This window comes from Lactuca serriola, chromosome 7 (genome assembly GCF_051521515.1).
Source record: "Lactuca serriola cultivar US96UC23 chromosome 7, Lser_US96UC23_V15, whole genome shotgun sequence".
Lineage (NCBI taxonomy): Eukaryota > Viridiplantae > Streptophyta > Magnoliopsida > Asterales > Asteraceae > Lactuca > Lactuca serriola.
In genome coordinates, this window is record NC_136414.1 from 161518629 (window position 1) to 161543346 (window position 24718).

Below are 24718 nucleotides of genomic sequence, written 5' to 3' on the forward strand. Positions count from 1 at the left end.
TTTTTGGCCAGTTTTGGATTAGGATCATTACCACAAACTGTTTTGACTGTTAAAATTCGATTTTTCTTATAAGATAATGATTATCCTCATCCAATTGAATGACGATTGTTAAATTTTAATATAATTACTTGATTTTATGAAAAAATAATTATTTGTAGAATTTGATTTGAATCATCTTGCTATATGAAATTAGATTAGGTCAATTTTGTGATATAGTTAATTATATGATTAGTTTAATTGTTTTCAAATTGATCCAAAGAGTTTTGAAAAGTTTCAAGATTTTCCCTCAAGTTTTGGAATTTAAAAAAAAATGATTAAAAGGTTTTACAAGTGTAAATTCAACCCTTATACTATTATAATATTAAAAGCTTAATACTTATATATATATATATATATATATATATATATATATATATATATGTATGTATGTATAAGACATTCAGTCTTACCGTTAGTAGACCTCATTCATGAAGCTGGTCTATAAGGGGGGGGGGGGGGGGGGTATAAGGAAATTGCCTATAAAATGGCGATTGAATGGATGTACACTCTCACCCTCCACTCCCTTGACTAGTGGAGGGTCGTTAGCCGAACGGGTAGGATAGAACATTAATTTTCATTAAAAAGTATAATGATAATTATAAAAGTAACTAAATGTTTTTCATAAATTCCCAATCTTAGTTACTTTAGGAAAAATGTGAAAATGGTGCTATTCCATGAATTTGCACTTTGCACCTTGCCAAGTCATTAGTGGAGCGTGTGTGGTTAACCGGCACATTGACATGGACTAACAAGGGTGGTAAAGGGTAGCTCGAGAATTCTCATAGATCAATGGAGCGTGTGTGGTTAACCGACACATTGATTAGATGGTAAATGAATCGAGAGTACCAAGAAAATTTGCACGGTTATTCACACCTTGTTTGTGATCCTCGGTATCCCAGTCACAAACTTGAAGGGCATAATCGAGAGTTAAACATGCCATTGAAAAGTTCAATGAATCTCAAAGAACTAGGAATTTCATAAAACTTAATTCTTTAAAATTTTAGTTTTGGGTGGTGAAATTGGTAAATCGTCATTTACCTACCTTCAAATATTTTGTAATTGGATTGCATCATCCTTCTTCCGAATTGTGAAGTATTGTGTTGGGTCTTAGCCTTAATATTTCATTTGGGTGTTATATTAAGGAATTTCTATCTAATGAAACTTGTCTTTCTTTTCAGATGTCTACTTCAAACAACGCTTCAAACTCAAATGCTTCTGGTTTTTTCTCCCTCATGAACTTATGTTGGAGGGTCATTTTGGATGGGTCGAATTTCAGTGATTGGATTCGAAACATTCGCATGGCCATTCGATACGAGGAAAAGGAATATGTACTCGAAAAAGAGCTAAAGGAGATTGATGAAGAAACTGCTACTCGTGAGCAACCGGCTGAGTATAGGACTCATGAGAAGGATGCGACAAAGGTGTCGTGCATCATGCTAGCCACTATGAATTTTGAGCTTCAGAAGTCCTACGAGGACCTCTGGCCTTTTGAGATGAACCAATACTTGATGGGAAGGTACCATCAGAGTGCTCGACAAGAAAGGTATGAAATCATTGCCTCCATAATAACAACAAAAATGAAGGATGGAGAGTCCATAACGGCCCACTTGCAAAAGATGCAAAGATGTGTGGACCGCTTGCTAAAGTTGAATGTCAATTTCGACGAAGAGTTGGCTATTGACATTATCCTACATTCCTTGCCTCCCTGTTACAGTTCAGAATGAATTATCATATAAACAAGGAGGAAGTCAGTCTAAGAAAGCTTCAAGGCCTTCTGAGAACTGCGGAAAGTAGTTTAAAAGGCAAGTCTGTTGTACCCACTCCTACTGCTGCCCCAATCCTGGCAATTGGACATGGGAAGGGAAAGAACAGGAAAGCTTCCTCAAAGAATCACAAGGGAAAGTCTCATGATGGATCCTCTTCTAGTGGGTCCAAAGGTGGTTCAGCTGCTCCCTCATCCAATCCAAAGGAAGCAGAGTGCTTTCATTGTCATGAAAAAGGGCATTGGAAACGAAGCTGTACTAAATACTTGCAGGACATCAAGGATGGGAAGATAAAGCCAACCTTCGCAGATATTTATACTATTCAATCTAACAACTCATCACATGCTAATTCTTGGGTCCTTGATAGAAGATGTGGGTTTCACATTTGTTCTGAATCGCAGGGTCTAAAAAGAAGTAGGGATGTGGAGCACGGGAAGATAAACTTGATCATGGGGAATACGAAAGTGTCTCTTATCACCAAGATTAAAGTTTATTCTTTATTGCTTAGTAATGGGTTAGGGCTAGATTTGAACAATTGTTGCTACTCGTTTGATATGGCAAGAAACATTATTTCTTTTCATGGTTTGTATAAACAAGGTTTTAGATTTTCATTTAACAATGAAATTGGTTCTATAAATGCTTTTTATAATGGTAAATTTTATTTTGAATCATTATCTTGTAATGGTATATATGAAACTGTAATGGTTGTAGACAACTTAGGAAATAATGTGTTGCATATTGATTCGTCCGATGGTTTGGACAAAGCATGCGTGTGACATTGTCGTCTTGGACATGTCAAAAAGAAGCGCATAGCCAAACTCCAAAAGGATGGAGTGTTGGAGTCATTTGACTTAAAGTCGTATGACACGTGCGAATCTTGTTTGCTTGGAAAGATGACCAAGTCACCTTTCACTGGTACTTGTGAAAGAGGTGAGGATTTGTTGGATCTCATACACACTGATGTGTGTGGGCCCTTTAGATCCGTCACAAGGGATGCTACCCGTTTCTATGTAACCTTTATCGACGATTATAGTATATATGGATATATCTACTTAATCAAGCACAAATCGGAAACCTTTGAAAAGTTCAAAGAGTTTAAGCAAGAAGTGGAGAATCAATTGGGCAGGAAGATAAAGATGCTCTGATCCGATCGAGGTGGTGAGTATCTTAGTATCGAGTTCCACAACTATCTTAAAGAATGTGGAATTGTTTCACAATTGACACCACCTAGGACACAACAGCTTAATGGTGTAACTGAGAGGCGCAATCGAACCTTGTTGGACATGGTTCGTTCCATGATGAGTCGAGCTTCTTTACCTATCTCATTCTGGGTTTATGCCTTAGAGATTGCCGTCCATTTTATTAATCTAGTCCTGACTAAGAATGTTGCCAAGGCACCTCACGAAATGTGGACAAGGAAGGGTTCCCTTGTTAGCGCATATCAAGGTTTGGGATGCAAGGCTTTCGTAAGACGAGAGACTCATGACAAGCTCGACCCTCATAGTGACCGTTGTATTTTCATTGGCTACCAACATAAATCCTTTGAATATTTGTTCTATAGACCTAGTGAGAACGTGGTATTCGTAGCACAAAGGGGTGTCTTTCGTGAAAGAGAACTCATATGCCAAGAGGATAGTGGGAGGAAAATTGACCTTGAAGAGCTTCAAGATTTAAGTGATGAAGGAACCTCTAACACTAGCAATTAATCTGAGGATGAGACTCCTATTGAACCAGTTGACGAGTCCGTACCTATGAGACATTCCAGTAGAGTTAGTGTTTCACATGTGTTGTATGGTTTTCATATAACAAGTTAAGGTGATATGTTTATCAGTGATAACATACTGATAAATTTGGGTGAACCTAACAACTACAAGGAAGCCATGGTGGGCCAAGAGTCCGCAAAGTGGAAAGAGGAGATGGAGAGTGAGATTCAGTCTATGTATGACAATCAAGTTTGGAAATTGGTTGACAATGTACCAGGTCGTAAGACGGTCGGGTGCAAATGGATCTTCAAGAAGAAGACCGACATGGATGGGAAAGTACACACATAAAGGCGAGATTGGGTGCGAAGGGATTTACTCAAACTCTTGGAGTTAACTATGACGAGACCTTCTCGCCAGTAGCGAAGATCAAATTTATAAGGGTTATGTTAGCCATAGCTGCATTTCATGATTATGAAATATGGCAGATGGATGTCAAAACCACTTTCCTTAATGGGAAGTTGGCTGAAGATGTCTACATGAGTCAGCCAGAGGGTTTTGTGGATGCAAATTACCCTAATAGAGTGTGCAAGCTTGAGAAATACATTTATGGACTAAAGCAAACATCTCACAAATGGAATCTTTGTTTTGATGAGAAAGTCAAAGAGTTCGGATTTTCGAGAAGTGGGGATGAGTCCTGCGTATATGTCAAGGCTAGTGGGAGTATAGTTAGCTTTTTGGTATTATATGTGGATGACATACTACTCATAGGAAACGACGTTCCAGTTATGCAGGAACTTAAGACCTGGCTTGGGAAGTGTTTCTCTATGAAGGACCTTGGGGAAGCTTCTTACATTCTAGGGATAAGGATATTGAGAAATAGGAGTAAAATACTAATAGGACTTAGTCAAAGTACCTACTTGGACAAGGTGTTGAAACGTTTCAACATGGAGAATTCCAAGAAAGGAGAATTGCCTATCCATAGCAATACCAAACTGAGTAAGACTCAGAGTCTGAGTACCGATGCCGAAATAGCAGAAATGAGTCGAGTACCATATGCTTCTGTCGTTGGATCGATCATGTATGCTATGACATGTACTCGCCTTGATGTGGATTTTGCTTTGTGAATGGTTAGTCGATATCAAGGGAATCTTAGTAGAGCTCACTGGATAGCAATAAAGAACATTATTAAGTACCTACGAAGGACTAAGGACTAGGTCCTTACCCTAGGTGGGAGTGATGACTTGAGAGTGACAGGGTATAGTGATGTCAACTTTTAGACCGGCAGAGATAATTTCCTCTCTCAATCGGGCTGGTTATTTACCCTAAATGGAGGAGCAGTAACATGGAAAAGTTCCAAACATGATATTGTAGCTTATTCAACATGCGGATCAGAGTACATAGCAGTAAACGAAACGTCAAAGGAGGCAATATGGCTAAAGAACTTCATCGGAGACCTTGGAGTTGTACCAGCAATAAAGGAGCCTATGGATATTTTCTGTGACAACGAGGGTGCGGTCGCCTTAACCAAGGAACCGAGGGATCATGGTAGATCCAGAAACATCGACATAAAATATCACTTCATAAGACATAAAGTAGAAGAGGGACTCCTCGTAGTGAAGAGGGTATCGTTAGAGGATCACCCCGCAGATCCCATTACGAAGGTACTGAGTAGGGTTAAGCATTTACAGCATGCTAAGAGGATTGGCCTAAGGGACGATATTAGTTTTAGTGATTAGATAGGCAGTTGGAAACTTGTAATAAATAAATGTAATTGATATTTGATGATTAAACAATAAGGGTTTTATTTATAAGTAAAGTTTATTGTCTTTTGTCAATCATTTATTTTATGTTTCACTTTTGCATGTTTTGACTTCTAGAATAATATGAGTATTCGAACTATCCACAGTCAATCATACTTTGGAAGTAGGTTATGATGTTAGATTGTCATCAATTGGCTTGTAGATTGTCTAAAGTGTTTAGACATAGCAAAAGTTTGCTACAACGTTCATGAGTGCTCCTGAAATAAGATTTGAGTATTAGATTAAACCCACACTCACATGAATCACTTCATGGAATTTATCACGAGTGATTGTGAGACAATAATATTGTATAGTCTTCAAATCAAGATATACGAGTTGTTGATTACGAGTTGGTTGTGCATTGATAGTACGAAAACGGATCAGTGACTTGATGTTATAAAACGTGTTGTTGTGTATAATTCAACAAGTAATTAGTACAAGCATATAAGTCGAAGTTTATCTGTTCCTTTTATCCTAAGAGGATTAGAAGCGATATCTTGGGCCCCTTGATTATTTTGTTTTCACTTATGTGTCGGGCCCGGTCAGGACTCAATTGATGTGTTCAATTAAGTTCTATGTCAAACAAATCAGAAATCGGGAAACAATTTGTTGGACAATGAGTATGACTTTATTCCATGTCTTTGTCCATGTGATATCTTGAAGAATAGAGGATTATATGATCCCTTTTCTAAAGGACGCGTCATTGACTAGGTCAGAGTTCGACAACGTCTTTTGAGAGCTACGATTGCTAATCAGATTTTGAAGTTGCATTGTCAGTTATAGTTATTAGACTTATCTAAGTAGGAGACTGTTGGATTAGGTGTCTAAGCCCATAACTATAATTGTTATGTACTTGGCCCGATAGTAGCGTGATCCTTTTAGGTTGCCTTTACTGGAGTAATTTGATAGGATGGTTATTTGAGAAAGAGGTTATTTGTGATTTATTAATATATTATATGAATAATATATTAATTGAGAAATCATATTATTTAATTGGTATTGATCAAGAATTAATTTGGAATTAATTTAGTGTTGGATAAGGTGTCTAAGTCCATAACTATTTCTGGTAAGTATTTGACCCGACCCGGCATGGTCCGTTTGGGTTGCATGGCACCATGCAATTGGATAGACTAAATTAGAGAAATAACACTTGGAGATTATTAATATATTATAAGTTCTAATATATTAATAATATTATTTGATTAGTTTGATTAAGAATTAATTTAGAATTAATTAAGTGATCAATAAGATAACTAATTAAATATATGGATTGATTATGTAAATCATCCATATCTTGTATAGTGGGCTAAGAGGCTCCATGGATTATCAAGTTGGGTTCCACCCATAGGATGCTCCATGGGAGTTACAAACCCATGGGTCATGGAAATGAAGAGTCATGACACATTAGGGTTTACATGGTGTAACCCTAGATGTGTCAACACTATATAAGAGTCCCATTCTCCACCAAAATCGGCTACACATATGAAACAAGAGGGCTAGGCCGATTTTAAGAAGGGTGTGTTCTCTCAAAAGTCTTTCCAAGAGCATTTGGTGTTGTGTGAAGCATTTGAGGCATCACACTTGGGGTGCTAGGCTCACAAGGTTTCAAGGAACACTTTCAACAACAAGGTATGTAGTTCTAGCTTTTATACAAAGAAAAATTGTACCCCATGTATGCTAGATAGGTTCCTAACCTTGGAAAAACAACTTTGCATGATAATTAGACAAACATAGATCCAAGGTTATTAGGGTTGCATGTACACTTAGGAAGTGTTAGAATGCTCAAAACCCATCAGTGGTATCAGAGCCTAGGATTGTTTTCTGTATACTTGATGCAAAACTGCTTGAAAATCGAAAATTCTGCTCACTGTCGACTGGACTCGCCGAGTCCATGAACAAATTCATCCTACTCGTCGAGTAGGATCATGCACTCGACGAGTAGGTGCGTGCTGGGCAGTCTTTTCGTGTTTTGTTGCTGGAAATGGATTAAAATCATTATCCCAATCTGTTTTGGACTTGTAAAATCTGTTTTTCAAAATGATAATGATTATGTTAACCCATTTTACATGACTTTTATTAATTTTCAAGTATTGTATATGTTTATATGATTTCTTGAAATTGCTTGACATGAATTTGTGATCTTATGAGTTTCAAGAAGATCATAGGAATTGTGTGTAACCTCCACGTGTGATTAATTCATGATCTTAATGGCAATGATGGTGTTCATAACTTGTCCTCAAGTTATGGATAACCAAAAGTCACTTCTTTAAATTGTGATTAAAGAACTAAAGAGGTTTCATAAAATGAAGAGTCTTCATTTTTATGAACCATTAAAACTCATAAGTTACAAATTGAAGAGACTTGGAATAGTTTCAATTCTTGCCCTCAAGTTTTGGAATTTGAAAAGTCTTACACTTTAATACTTTAATTCCAAATTAAACCTTAGATTTTTAAAAAGTTCAAAAATCAACACTTATACTATTATTATAATTTTATTATATAGATATGTATAAGAATATGTCATTCTTAGCGTTAGTAGGCCTCATTCACGAAGCCGGTCTATAAGGGGGATATAAGGTTGTTGCCTATAAAATGGTGACTTAATGGGTGTCCACTCTCACCCACCGCTTCCTTGATTGGTGGAGGGTCGTTAGCCGAACGGGTAGGATACGAATTTAAACTCTCATTAAAAGTATAATGAATTATAAAGTAACGATACATTATAAATTTCCAATCTTAGTTACTTTAGGAAAATGTGAATTTGGTGCTAGCCCATAAAATTACACTTTGTACCTTACCAAGTCGTTAGTGGAGCGTGTGTGGTTAACCGACACACTAACATGGACTAGTAAGAGTGGCAAAGGGTAACTTGACTTTATTATAGATCGGTGGAGCGTGTGTGGTTAACCGGCACATCGATTAGGTAATATTGTTAAGGGTACCAAGTCAATTTGTATGGTTATTAACACCTTGTTTGTGATCCTCGGTATCCCAGTCACAAACTTGAGAGGGCACATTCGAGATTCAAACATGCCATTGAAAAGTTCAATGTATCTCAAAAGATCTAGGAGTTTCAAAACCAATAAAACCTAATAATAAAATATTTCGTTCTTATGGTGGAAATTGGTAAATCGTCATTACCTACCTTCAAATATTTTATAGTGTGGATTACGGCATCCCTCTTCCACCTATAAATAGTTTGTTGGATCCTAGCCTTAATATTTCATTTGGGTGACTTATTAAGGACTCTTAATGTAATGAAACTTATCTTCCTTTTATTCGAGATGTCTTCCAATAACGCTGCTGGCTCAAACCCTACAGACTCCTTTTCCCTAATGAACTTGTGTGGTAAGGTCATCTTTGATGGATCCAACTTTAATGAGTGGATCAGAAACATCAGGATGATTACCCGCTATGAGGACAAAGAATATGTCCTTGACAGGGAGCTTAAGGTTGTTAATGAAGCCACTGCTACTCCAGAAGAGCTTGCGGAGTTCATTGCACATGAGAAGGATGCCACCAAGGTGTCTTGCATCATGATGGCCACAATGACTCCGGAACTCCAAAAATCTTATGAAGATTTCTACTCGTATGAGATGCACCTAGATCTGATGGAAAGGTACCATCAGAGCGCGTGTCAAGAGAGGTATGAAATAATTTAATCCATGATAACTGCAAGGATGAAAGATGGTGAATCCATCACCGGTCACTTGCAGAAGATGCAGAGGTTCGTTGACCGGTTGCTAAAGCTCAATGTTGACTTTCGTGAGGAATTGGCGATTGACATCATTCTCCATTCCTTACCTCCAAGTTATGAACATTTTCGTATGACTTATCATATGAACAAAGAGGAAGTCACACTTAGCAAACTTCAAGGACTCTTAAGGACAGCTGAAAATGGCCTTAAGGGTAAAGCGGTTGCTACTTCTACTCCTTTAACAGCCCCTGTTCTGGCTATTGGGCAGGGAAAGGGTAAGAAGAGGAAAAGCCCTTCGAAGGGTACCAAGGGTAAGACTCTTGATGGTTCCTCTTCAAGTGGGACAAAGAAAGGTCCCATTACTCCTTCTTCAAACCCAAAGGAAGCACAATGCTTCTATTGCCAGGATAAGGGACACTTCAAGCGAAGCTGCGCCAAATATCTGCAAGATGTAAAGGATGGGAAGGTTAAACCCACCCATGCAGGTATTTACACAATATTGTCTAACAACTCATCTAATGCTAATTCTTGGGTGCTTGATACAGGGTGTGGTATTCACATTTGTACTGATTTGCAGGCACTAAGAAGAAGTGAGCAAGTGGAGCACGTGAAGATAAACTTAGTCATGGGCAACAGGAAAGCATCACCTGTTACCAAGATAGGAGTTTATTCTTTATTGCTTAATAATGGGTTAATGTTAGATTTGAATAAGTGTTGTTACTCGCCCGAAATGGCGACAAATATTATTTCTTTTCATGGCTTGTACAAACAAGGTTTTACATTTTCATTTGATAATAAAAATGGTGCTATTAATGTTTATTACAATGATGTATTTTACTTTAAAGCAATACCTTGTGATGGTGTATATGAAGCTGTGAATGTTGTAGACAATTTAGAAAATAATGTGTTGTATATTGATTCTTCTGATAGCTTAGATAAAGCATCCTTGTGGCATTGTCGTCTTGGACATGTTAACAAGAAGCGCATAGGCCAACTCCAAAAGGCTGGAGTCTTCGAATCATTTGACCCCAAGTCAGATGATAGTTGCGAGTCTTGTTTACTTGGAAAAATGACAAAGTCACCCTTCACAGGTACTTGTGATAGGGGTGAAGGTTTGTTGGACCTTGTACACACGGATGTGTGTGGGCCCTTCAGAGTTGCTACAAGGGATGCTAATCGTTATTATGTGACTTTTACTGATGATTACAGTAGATATGGATATATTTACTTAATCAAGCATAAGTCAGAAACCTTTGAAAAGTTCAAAGAGTTTAAGAAGGAAGTTGAGAATCAATTGGGCAGGAACATTAAGATGCTTCGATCCGATCGAGGTGGTGAGTATCTTAGTTCAGAGTTCCTCGACTATCTTAGGGAATGTGGGATTGTCTCACAATTGACACCTCCCAGGACACCGCAGTTGAATGGTGTAGTTGAGAGGCGTAATCAAACCTTGTTGGATATGGTTCGTTCCATGATGAGTCGAGCTTCGCTACCAATCTCATTTTGGGGGTATGACTTAAAGACTGCCATCCATATCCTTAATCTAGTCCCTACAAAGAAAGTTGCCAAAACTCCTCATGAGATGTGGACTGGTAAAGTACCCAAACTAGACCACATCAAGATTTGGGGTTGCGAGGCTTTCGTAAGATGCGAGACTCATGATAAGCTCGAACTCTGAAGCGAGAGGTGTATATTCATCGGCTACCCACAAAGATCCTTTGGTTACCTCTTCTACAGACCTAGTAATAATGTGGTCTTTGTAGCAAGAAGAGGAGTCTTTAGAGAGAGAGAGAGAGAGAGAGAGAGTTTATAAGCCAAGGAGACAGTGGGAGGCAAATTGACCTTGAAGAACTTCAAGAGTCAAGCGGCGAAGGAACTTCAAACCCTAGCCCTCAACTTGAGGAGGAAACTCCTGTTGAGCCAATTGACGAGTCTGTCCCTCTGAAACGTTCCACGAGAGTTAGGAATGCACCTGAGCATTACTATGGTTTCCATATTACTGCGGAAGGTGATACACTTATCAGTGATGAGACACTGATAGGTCTGGATGAACCTAACAGCTACGTGGAAGCCATGGCAGGCCCTAAGTCAGCCAAGTGGAAAGAGGCAATGGACAGCGAGATACAGTCCATGTATGACAATCAAGTTTGGAACTTGGTTGAGAATGTACCAGGTCGTAAGACAGTAGGGTGCAAATGGATCTTCAAGAAGAAGACCGACATGGATGGTAATGTACACACTTATAAGGCTTGACTGGTTGCAAAGGGCTTCTCACAAACTCCGGGAGTTGATTATGATGAGACTTTTTCTCCAGTGGCTAAGATTAAGTCTATTAGGGTTCTGTTAGCCATAGCTGCATTTCATGACTATGAAATATGGAAAATGGATGTCAAAACCGCTTTCCTTAATGGAAAGTTGGCTGAGGATGTCTACATGAGTCAGCCAGAGGGTTTTGTCAATACAGAGTACCCTAATAGAGTGTGTAAACTTGAAAAATCCATTTATGGGTTAAAGCAAGCACCTCGCAGATGGAATCTTTGCTTTGATGAGAAATTCAAGGAATTTGGCTTTTCTAGGAGTGAAGATGAATCTTGTATATATGTCAAGGCTAGTGGGAGTATAGTTAGCTTTTTGGTATTGTATGTGGATGACATACTACTCATAGGAAATGACATCCCAACTCTGCAGGAAGTTATGTCCTGGCTTGGGAAGTGTTTCTCTATGAAGGACCTAGGAAAAGCTGCCTATATTCTAGGGATAAGGATCTTATAGCAGAAATGAGTCGAATACCTTATGCTTCGGCTGTAGGATCGATCATGTATGCTATGACGTGTACTCGACCTGATATAGCCTTTTCCTTGAGCATGGTTAGCAGGTATCAGGGGAACCCTGGCAAGGCACACTGGACTGCGGTAAAGAATATCCTCAAGTACCTACGAAGGACTAAGGACTGGGTCCTTACCCTCGGTGGGAGTGATGACTTGAGAGTTGTAGGGTATAGTGATGCTAGCTTTCAGACTGATAGGGATAATTTCCGTTCTCAGTCAGGCTGGGTCTTTACTCTAAATGGAGGAGCAATTTCTTGGAAGAGTTCCAAGCAAGAGACAATGGCTGATTCAACTTGTGAATCAGAGTATATTGCGGCTAGCGAGGCAGCAAAGGAGGCGATATGGCTGAAGAACTTCATTGGAGACCATGGAGTTGTACCAGCTATTAAAGAGCCAGTGGAAATTTTCTGTGATAGTGAAAGTGTTGTTGCCTTAGCCAAGGAACCAAGGGATCACGGGAGATCCAGACACATCGACAGAAAATGCCATTTTATCATACATCGAATAGAAGAAGGACTCCTCGTGGCAAAGAGGGTATCATCGGATGAAATTCCAGCAGATCCCCTCATGAAGGGACTGACTCGGGTTAAGCATCTCCAGCATGCTCGGAGCATAGGGCTGAAGGATGATATTAGATTTAGTAGTTAGATAACCTCGAAATTTGTAAAGTGTAATTGAAATTAGATGATGAATAAAAGGTGTCTTATTTATGAGTAAAGTGTTGCTATCTCTTGTCGATCGTTTACTATATTTCTTTTGCATGTTTTGACTTCTAGAATAATTATGTTTAGTATATCATATTATTCAAACCTCCACAGTCGGTCATATGTTGGAAGTAGGTATGAATCAAGTGTCATGATTGGTTGCAAAGGTTTAAGGTGTTGGACATGGCTACGACAATCATGAGTGCTCATAAGTTCTGAGCATTGGACTCAAACCACGCTCACTGGAATCACTTCATGGAATTTATCTCGAGTGATCGTGAGATGGTGATATCATATAAGTCTTCAAACCTAGAGATATGATTTGTTACTTACGAGTTGGTTATGCATTGATTGTACGAAAACGCATTGGTAACTCGATGTTATAAAACATGCTTTTGTGTATAATTCAATGAGTGGTAGAACAAACATATGAGTCGAAGTTTATTTATTCCTTCTTGGATTAGAAGCTGATATCTGGGGCCCCTCGATGATTTTGTTTTGACCTATGTACCGGGCCCGGTCAGAACTAAGTTGATGTGTTCAATTAAGTTCTTTGTCAAACAAATCGGGAATCGGGAAACAAACTGTTGGACAATAAGTAAGATATTGTTCCATGTATTTCTCCGGCTGATATCTAGAACAGAGGATTATATGATCACTTATCTTAAATGGCGTATCAACATCTTCTCAGTTCCGAGAGACCTTGAAAGAGCTACAATTGCCGATCAGTTCCTGAAGTATTGCAGTTATAGTTATTAGACTTATCCAAGTGGGAGACTGTTGGATAAGGTGTCTAAGTCCATAACTATTTTTGGTAAGTACTTGACCCGACCCGACATGGTCCATTTGGGTTGCATGGCACCATGCAATTGGATAGACTAAATGAGAGAAATAACACTTGGAGATTATTAATATATTATAAGATCTAATATATTAATAATATTATTTGATTAGTTTGATCAAGAATTAATTTAGAATTAATTAAGTGATCAATAAGCTAACTAATTAAATATATGGATTGATTATGTAAATCATCCATATCTTGTATAGTGGGCTAAGAGGCTCCATGGATTATCAAGTTGGGTTCCACCCATAGGATGCTCCATGGGAGTTACAAACCCATGGGTCATGGAACTGAAGAGTCATGACACATTAGGGTTTACATGGTGTAACCCTAGATGTGTCAACACTATATAAGAGTCCCATTCTCCACCAAAATCGGCTACACATATGAAACAAGAGGGCTAGGCCGATTTTAAGAAGGGTGTGTTCTCTCAAAAGTCTTTCCAAGAGCATTTGGTGTTGTGTGAAGCATTTGAGGCATCACACTTGGGTGCTAGGCTCACAAGGTTTCAAGGAACACTTTCAACAACAAGGTATGTAGTTCTATCTTTTATACAAAGAAAAATTGTACCCCATGTATGCTAGATAGGTTCATAACCTTGGAAAAACAACTTTGCATGATAATTAGACAAACATAGATCCAAGGTTATTAGGGTTGCATGTACACTTAGGAAGTGTTAGAATGCTCAAAACCCATTATTTAGTGATCAAAAGAGACTAATTAAATTTACGGGGACTGATTAGGTAAATGAGTAATACTTATAGTGTGGGCTACTGATCCATGTTGATTAGGGATGGACTAAACCTATATGAGAGTCCATGAAGGTTTATTCCAAAGGGCCTATCAAATGTGAGGAGTCATGGTGAATTAGGGTTTACATGTAAGAAACCCTAGGAATTCCACACTATAAAAGTAACCCCTAGCATCCCTAAAATCGGACATAAGAATTCCAAGGTGAAACCCTAGCCGATTTTTGCTTCCTAACCTATCTCTCATAAGCCTCCTTTTGCTTTTGGTGTTTGTAACTTATTAGAGGTATCACACTTGAGGTACTAAGCTCTTGAAAGGGCAAGAACTACAAGCTACAACAAAGAGGTATTCATCCAACTAGTGTTTATGTTGTATATCTCCAATTGCATGCTAGCTAGGGTATATGCTTTGGATAAAATGAAATTGCATGTATAACTTGAGAAAACTTAGATCCAAAGCATCTAGTGTTGTATGTGCACCATAGGATTGTTATAGTGCTCAAAACCCACCATAAACATCTGTAATCCATTTCATAAATTAAAAAGTATAATAGAGTAAAATAATTCTCAAAGTACAACCCCAAAATCACAGAGTGCGGAAACGTGGGTGAATACGGTGCAGTCACGCTGGGCCCTTCCCTTTCGAACCAGAAGTACCTGAAAACATTTTAAACATAAATTGTAAGCACAAAGCTTAGTGAGTTCCCCAAAATACCGCATATCGTACATATCTTCTAGCTCAAGGTTGTGCCGAGTCTATTTCACCTCGAGTCTATTTCAAATCATGCATCAGCCCGCGGCCGTACAGGATCTATTTCACCCTTGGTATCTATTTCACCCGAAGTTTATTGCAACTCATATGTCAGCACAAGGTTGTATTGGGTCTATTTCACCCCCACATACATATAGCAAACATGCACACATGCATATAACACATACAACAAGAGTCAAAAAGACTGTAAGCACATAACATATCCTAGTGTCCTATAGTATAGTTAGCAAACTCACCTCATTCTGCTGTCAGTCAAACAGATGCTCAGGTCACTGAACCGGAGAATCCCCGTGCTAACCAATCAAATAAAACCCCAATTAATAACTAGGCCACAAACCATAACCATGAATCTAGTTCATTTTTCGAATACCTAGGGTAAAAGACCATTTTATGTAACGACCAAAAATTTCAACCAATTTAAAATTTTGGAAAACAACCCGAATCCATTAAAGTTATTACAAAAAGGTTTTCAATACAATTTATTTTAAGTATTCCCAGAATCTCATCACAATATAAACACGAGGAGCGGTACGATCACGCCTTCGCCTTGCCACGGTCTCCTGAAGAACCTGAAAAACATTAAACCACAACTGTAAGCCCGAAAGCTTAGTGAGATATCCCCAAAATACCAACCACATATACCATACACGCATAACATGCCATACATATCCGATCACAGAACAGCCATGCACTTCGGGTCTACTATGGGACTGGTCCGCCACACCGGCCAGCAGTCCACCTGGTCCACCCTCCGAGTCTAGCCATGTACCTCGAGTCTACAGTGTGATTGGTCCGCCCGCACCGGGCCTTCAATCCACCTGGTCCACTCTCTAAGTCTACAGTATGACTGGTCCGCCCGCACCGGGCCTTCAGTCGGCCTGGTCCACTCTCCGAGCCTCGGCACGTCTGGTCCGCCCTCTTGGGGCCTACAGCCTATCCGGACCGCTCGCTGGGCCTTCGGGATAACCGGTCCGCCCTGGGTATCTTGGCCTACAGCACAAAGCAGGACCCGCCTCAACCCATCTCCAGTCCAAACAACCATGTGCACATAAACATACAATCATATAGCAATTCACAGTCAACAAGCCGATCAAACAGATCACATAACATATCATCATCCTAACCAGGATACCGACCTAACTGGTCACTAGCATAGCATCACCCTACATCTCGGGATACCTATCTCAACCAGGTCTCTAACATATACCATCCTAACTAGCAGGATGCAAACATTTCAAAGCAATAACATAACAACGACCACCCGGATCTCAATCTGATAAGGGCCGGCCTTGGTGCCTTAGACCCTATTGATATAGTGAGGATGACTCACCTCGCGAATGCCGATACTTTGAATTGAGGAAGCAGACTCTCGAACCACCAACTCACCGCAAATCCCGAACTAACCATCATAACAAAAATAAGCATTAGGTCAATCATACTTCCACTTATCGGCCAAGACCAAATTCCAAATCTCATACAAAGTCCAACATTAGCCCAATTTACCAAATTGGGCCCACTTCACCAAATGGGCCTAGAACCAATGTCCATAACAATAATTGGGCTCAAAATACTCTATCCCTAAATTCCCAGACTTGGCCCAATAACCAATTGTCCATCAACGGCCCAAACTCAAAGCCCAAAAATGAAAGTCCAACAGGAGGAGTACGCTGGGCGTACCCTCCTTGGTACACTGGGCGTACTGCAATGAAACACAAACGAGGATCGGGGCTTTGGCCCGCTACGCGGGGCGTAACTGCAATACTCAATAAGTCCTTTTAACCTCTTAATGGCTTAAGCTCTTAAGCCCAAACTTCATATCCATAGGCCAAATATCATTAGAATTCATAAAGTCTTAGACTTTATCACTTGGGACGTCCTTAAGCTCTTAATCCAAGGTCTTAATCCGTTAAGACCTATATATCTCACACATGGAACAACTACAACCCTTGGGACCTCATTTTTCTCACTCAAGACCTCTCCAAAGGTCTGAAAGGACAGATAATCTTGACCAAATCGAACTATGCAACAAGGTGAGGACTTTTGGGACAAGAATGGAGACAAAGCTTCAAAATACATAGATCTATACAATATGAAGGTCAAGCAAGAAGCTTTATACCTCAAACAAGCTCCAAAGGATGGTATCTCATCAGATCTACAAGCTCCACACGTTCTTCTTCTTCTTTGACAACTTCTCTTTTCTCCTTCAAGCCTTTCTTTTGCCAAAAAGAGCTTTCCAAGTTCAAACACACCCAATAATGGAGAGAACACGAGATCTAGGGTTTCTCTGAGGTTGAAGATGAGCATAAGGAGGCTAAGGGGTGAACCAACATGTTCCTTATATAGTGGCTGACCCTAAAATAGGGTTTGGGGTTTCTGAGAGTACGCTGGGCGTACCTCCCTGGTACGCTGGGCGTACTCACCCGGCCATCCGCAACTTTTCGCCCCTTTACGCTGGGCGTACTTCCAGCTTATGTTGGGCGTACCCAGCTAGACTTCACCAATACTTGCATGCATGCCATGCATGCATGGGACCCTTTATCCACTTATACCACAAAGAGCTATAAACAATGATCAACTTCAAAACACCACAACTCCTCTAATCTAAACCCACTCCCAAATAACTTTACATTCATACGAGGGTGACGAGAGCTCAAATGCTTCTAACACATACACCAGCCCGAAACCATCTCGGATGAAACTCATTTCTCGCAAAAGGACCAGAATTACCCTTCCTCTTAAATCTCAGGGACTTATAATTAAACACTTAAAGAACGGGGTGTTACATTTTACCTTTCAAAATAAGTTTGACATAAGAGAACATCCCAAAATCATAAAAACAAAACATGAAGAGGTACACGATCATGCCTTCGCCTTCCCACGATCCACTGAGGTACCTGAGACATAATCTAAACTATAAGCGCAAAGGTTAATGAGTATCCTCCAAAATACCAATACATAACAAATAGTACAATTATAATACCAACATACTATGGGCCCAATCAACCATTAGGTTGGAATACCCCAAGCCCCTCAACCATCGGGTTGGAATGCCAACATACTATGGGTCCAATCATCCTCGGGATGGAATACCCCAGGCCCCTCAACCATCGAGTTGGAATGCCTACATAATATGGGTCCAATCATCCTCAGGATGGAATACCCTAGGACCTCAACCATCGGGATGGAATGCCTCGGCCTGTTGGCTTACGCACAAAGTAGTAAGGCCTCAGCCATCAACCAATCATGTGTACATAATACAGATAACATACTTCTAACCAGTGAACAAACAGACAGACAAATCTCATAGATCACTAAGCATAGAAATATCCTAAATACCAAGATACCGACTTAACATATTATTACAACACTATAACATTCACAGCAGGATATCAAATCCAAAGGGCCAACCTTGGTGCCTTCGACTTGCAAGTACAGTGAGGAGACTCACCTCACAAGTAGTGCAGAACTGATAAGGTCTAACTCCGATTCTTAGCTCCCAACTCAATGCCTACAACCATCATGACCAAACCCATCAAAATCCCAAAATACCCAAAATACCCTCAAAAGTCCAACTTGGTCAACCATGGTCAAAGCCAAAGTTAACAGTCCATGTTGACCCAACTCATTGAGTGCACCAATGAACTCGTCGAGTTTCAATAGTACTTAGAAGGTCGGGAAAACCCTAGCCAACTCGCCGAGTTGGCTGGAAAACTCGCCAAGTTTTTCCCAACTTAACACATTCAAATGGTTCTTCGATTTCAGGGACTCTAAGGCTCAGATCTAAACTCCAAATGTGTCTAAAAGAATAAAGTTTCCAAATGCTCAAAAACCCCTCCACAAGGATTGAAAACTCAAGGGCTTAACCATTAAGCACAAAATCCTTGATATCTGAAACCCAGCGTTTCTAGAAGAGATTCTAGCCTCAAAGATGTCCTATAGGTTGGTGCTTTATAGACATGCATGTCCAATGCATTTCTTGAACCCAAATGGGTCTAAAAGGGAAAATATGACCTAAACGCCATGCATGGCATCAAGGCTTGGCTAAAGACCATATCCAACCCACTATAAGGTCACCTTGACCTGGAGATTCATAAAGTTGCAAACTTTATGAGGTCCATCCATTTCAACATCCTAGAGTAAGGAGAAAAAGGGACAAAACTCAGGATTTAGCTACATAGATAGATAAAAATCGAATCTTGAACACTTACAAAGATCTAAAAAAGATTCAAACCAAAGATAAGAGCTTTTCTTGTTAGATCCATGCTTCCTTCTCCCAACCTTCTCCTTTTTTTGCTCCAAAATGCCACACTAGCTCACAATTGAAAGGGAATGATGATTAGGGTTCACAAAGGTTGATATGAGAGTTTGGAGGCTGATAAAAGATTAGCCTTAAGGAATTAAGGAGGTTATATAGGGTGTAAAACCCTATAATTTAGGGTTTCTCACCCAATCACCAACACGTCGAGTTCTCCACACCAACTCGACGAGTTGGTCCAAAAAGATGCGCGACCCAAAAGCCTTTCAACATGCCGAGTTGAGGCCATCAACTCGCCAAGTTCCAATGGAAACTTTCTTTTAAAGAATAAATCTCATACCTGGAAATCGGGATGTTACAAATCTCCCCCACTTGGACTAGGCTTCGTCCTCAAAGCCTGTTGCGGAGAACAAATCTGGATAATGCTCCTGCATCTTAGCCTCCGGCTCCCAAGTCAACTGAGATCCCCTTAGGTGTTGCCATTGTACCTTTACCGAAGGTATTTCCTTGTTACGCAAAATCCTCTCCTTCCTCTCCGGAATAGTTACCGGCCTCTCAACATAGTTCAGGCGCTCATCAACCTGAATATCATCCAATGGTACCACTGCATCCTCGTCCGATACGCACTTTCACAGCTGCGAAACGTGGAAAGTGCAATGAATCTGACTAAGCTCCTCCGGGATATCCAATCTATAAGCAACCTTTCCAACCCTAAAAAAAATCCAGAGTGGTCCGATATATCGAGGGCCCAACTTCCCCCTCTTCCTCAAGCGAATCACACCTTTCCAAGGTGAGACCTTCAACAACACCATGTCATCGACCTGAAACTCCAACTCAGATCCGCGCCGGTCGGCATAGGTCTTCTGCTGACTCTAAGCAGTCTGCAATCTCTGCTTGATCTACTGAATCATCTCTATAGTCTACAGAACCACCTCGGTCTAACCCATGAACCTGTGACCAACCTCGCCCTAACAGACTAGGGTGTGACATCTCCGCCCATACAAAAGCTCAAAAGGCGGAGCACCAATGCTGGAGTGAAAACTGATGTTGTAGGAGAACTCTGCAAGAGGTAGGTAGGAGTTCCAGCTCCCACCAAAATCAATAACGCAAGCTCGCAACATATTCTCAAGAGTCTGAATAGTCTGCTCACTCTGGCCGTCGGTATGCGGATGATAAGTTGTGCTGAAGTGTAGCCTCATGCCCAGTTCCTCATGGAACTTCTTCCAAAATCAGGAGGTGAACCGGACATCACGGTCTGAAACAATAGAGACCAGAACCCCATGACGAGAAACGATCTCGCGAATATACACATCGACCAACTTCTCAGCCGACGAGCTCTCCCGAATTTCCAGAAAGTGGGAACTCATGGTCAATCGGTCCACGATGACCCAAATAGCATCAAAACCCTTTGCCGTCTTCGGTAACTTGGCGATGAAGTCCATCGAAATCTGGTCTTATTTCCACATGGGAACCTCTAGAGGCTGCAGCTTGCCATGCGGCCTCTGATGCTCGGCCTTGACCATCCTACAGGTCAAGAACCTCTCGATATACTAGGCGAACTCCCTCTTCATGCACGACCGCAAATAACTCAACCTCAGATCCCGATACATCTTGGTGGCCCCCGGATGGATTAAAAAACAAGACTTATGAGCCTCTTCCAACACAATCTGTTTCACCCCACCAGATACAGGAACCCACACCTGACCACAACAGGTCAACAAACCACGACTGTCCGGAACAAATCTGGTGATCTCGCCCCTAATCCTCTCAATCTTCCAATTTTCTTCCCTCACCCCTTGGCCTGATCCTCCCTAATCAACCTCACAAGTGGAGAATACACATATATCCTAACACATGACACCGGAACAAAAGATCCATCCGAATTGCGGCTTAGGGCATCCGCCGCCACTTTCGCTTTAACCGGATGGTAAAGGATCTCGCAATCATAATCCATGACTACGTCCAGCCACCTGAGTTGCCTCATGTTCAGGTTCGGCTGATCCATAATATGCCTCAAACTCTTGTGATCCGTGTAGATGGTACAAAGGACCCCATAAAGGTAATGCCTCTAAATCTTGAGGGCGAAAACCACCGCCCCCAACTCAAGATCATGCGTGGTATATCTTGTCTCATGCGGCTTCAGCTGCCGTGAAGCATAAGCTATCACTCATCCTCTCTGCATGAGAATTGCCCCCAACTCGTTGATGGACGCATCATAGAAAACCAAAAAATCCTCGATTCCCTCAGGGAGGGTCAAAACTGGGGCCTCACAATGTCTCTGTCGAAGGGTCTCAAATGCTGACTACGGCTTAGGGCCCCACCAGAAATCTACCCCCTTCCCCGTCAAACGAGTGAGGGGTACTACAATCTTGGAGAAATCCCGAATAAATCTCTGGTAGTACCCTGCCAAACCCAGAAAACTCATGAGATCCGAGGGAGATTTTGGAACCTCCCACTACATAACCGCCTCGATTTTGGCAGGATCGACCAAAATCCCATCCTAATCAACGAGATGTCCAAGGAACTGAACCTCTCGCAACCAAAACTCGCATTTCTGGAACTTAGCATAAAGTCGTTCTCACCTCAAAACCTCCATAATCTTACAAAGATGCTCCTCGTGCTGCTCTTTGGTCTTGGAATACACTAAGATATCATCAATAAACACGATGAAGGAACCATGAATATCGCATACCCGATTCATCAAATCCATGAATATTGCAGGCGCATTGGTGAGCCCGAATGGCATCACCACGAACTCGTAATGCCCATAACGAGTTTAGAACACGGTCTTCTCCACGTCCTCCTCCCTCACCTGTCCTAATGGTACCCAGACCTTAGGTCAATCTTGGAGAACTAAGATGCTCCCCGCAACTGATCTAAGAGATCATCAATCCACGGAAGGTGATAACGATTCTTCATCATTAACTTGTTCAACTCCCGACAATCAATGCACATTTGGTGTGAACCATACTTTTTCTTGACAAATAGAATCGTTGCTCCCCATGAGAACTGCTCAGACAGATGAACGGCTTGCCTTGAAGCTCCTGCAGCTGAGATGACAGCTCTTGCATCTCAGGCGGTGCCAATAGGTACGGCGTCGTGGCAATAGGGGCCGCACCTGGTACAAGGTCGATCCTAAACTCGACCTTCCTCTCAGGAGGCACACCGGGTAACTCCTCTGGGAATACATTAGCGAGCTCCCTAACAACCGGAACATCAACAACCGACACCTGATCCCCAACCCGCATGTCCACCACATAAGCCAAATAACCTGCACACTGGTGCTGAATATACAACCGAGCCCTGGCTGCCGAACAAAACCTTGAACCCCACCTGGTGCCCTCTCCATAAATAACCAGTTCTCCCTCACTTGGGGTTCTAACTACCACACACTGAACCTCACAGTCGATCATGGCACCAAAATGGCTCAACCAATCCATACTCACTATCACGCATACATCATCCATGGGAATAGGAATCAAATCGATCGGGAAAGATACTCCGAAGATCTCTAGAATGCAACCCTGATAAACAGAAGAAGCAGAAACCCCATGTTTTTTGGCGATAGAAACTTGCAAAGGACACTCCAACTCCCCTATGGGCAAAGCAAACTCCCTATTAAAAGACCGAGAAACAAAGAACCAGCTCGCACCCGAGTCGAGCAACACTAAAGCAGGTAAGGAGTTCACTAGAAATGTACCTACCAAAGGTACAAACATATGAGCATAAAACAAACATAATCAACAAGATAAGGGATAGAAACATGCCAGTCATAACATTCGGTGCTGTCCTCTCCTCCTCGGCAGTAAGCTGGAAAGTGCGACCTCGAGCCCTCGGGGACTCCACCCTGCCCCGACTCCCATCAGTGATCCTCAAAGTAGCCGGTGCTGGAGCTTGCGCCGGCTTGGAAGATAACAAGGTTCATTGGGCCTTCATATGGCCCACCTAATCACAATGGTTACAAAGTATGATGCTAGAAGTTGGAGTCTACTGTCGACAATCCCTTGCAATGTGGCCCTGCTTCCCACATTTGTGGCAACCTGAAGAAGATCGAAAAACTCCATCATGCAACTTGTCGCACTTCCCACAAGTACAACCCTTATGACTCCTCGACCTAGAGTCAGCGGCCCTAAACCATTTCGATGCAGGCCGCAACTGCGCCAGGGTCGGTCTCGACCTCCGATTCTGCAACTCAATCTCAATCGCACGCCGCCTGGTATCCTCCTGCATCTCCAACAATGAACCAAAGCACTATGTAGAAACAAACTGCCTGATCTCCATCTTGAGCATGATCAAGTAACGGGTCATCTGAAGCTGCTCAGATGCACCAAACTCAGGGCAGAACATAGCTTTCTCCGTGAACATATTGGTGATCACCATCACCGTCTCATAACCCTATCTCAAATCTAGATACTCCTGCGCTAACCTCTCATGCTCCATCAGCAGGACATATTGGGAGCGGGACATTTCAGAAAATTGCTCCCATGTCACAACTCTCTGCTCAACAGAATAAGAACTAGTAGTGAGCCTCCACTAATCCTTCGCTCTTGACCTCAAAAGGTTCAGAGCGCACCCGACCTTCTGGTCAACAGGGGATGAACAAGTGAAGAAACACCCTTCCACATAAAATAGCCACCTCATGGATATGATCGCGTACTGAACTCCATCAAAAGTCAGGGGCTTCTTATTATCGAAGTCCCGATACTGAAAGACCCGCGCTATTACAGCGTCCGCAGCCGTCACGGCTGCAGACGCTGTAACAACAGTTTTCTCAGCAATGGCTGCATAGCGATCATCAAAGAACTCCATCATCGCAAGCTCGATAGACCCGAACATCTGTGGAATCTAACACCAGACAATAGAAAACACCTTCTCGTGAATGATCTCCCTAACGTGGTCCTCTAACAATACTGGCTCACCCTGTCTACCAGCTCCTGATCCCGACTCGGGTCCGATCTCAACTTGTCTCGTAGTCACCCTACTGAAAATACACCAGGATGATATCAGATAATCCACATATCATAACGGGGAACCAACTCCCAACGAAGCCCTAGGGGTGGTGACTTCTTTGCTACGCATACGGGTCCTATACTTCCAGTAGTACGCGCCCATACTACTTTCCACACCTATGCGTATTTGTCTCAAGGATCATCACAATGCCCTAACAATATTCATAAGCATAGTCGAACACTTAATCCTCACTCCCTAGAGGAAAGGCTAAACATCTCACAACTGGTCGGCTGACCCTATATGACTCATCCATGAAACTTCCACCAACCCTGCAACACTCGTGTATGCTAGCCATACATAACACTGGACCCTACAGACAATCGAATATCAAATCCTACCCTAATCCTTTCATCAAACAAGAACAGAAAATAAAGCCAAACAAAACATTCTCAGGCTATAAGATCTTAGTTATATATAACCATGATGCATACACTAGGAAATTACAGTAATGATGTCAATTCCATAAAAGAAAGGTCCTAGGCTATTAGACATCATATAATTAGACAATTCTATAATGCAATTCTTGAAGATCCCTAACCTATAACTAACATGTTG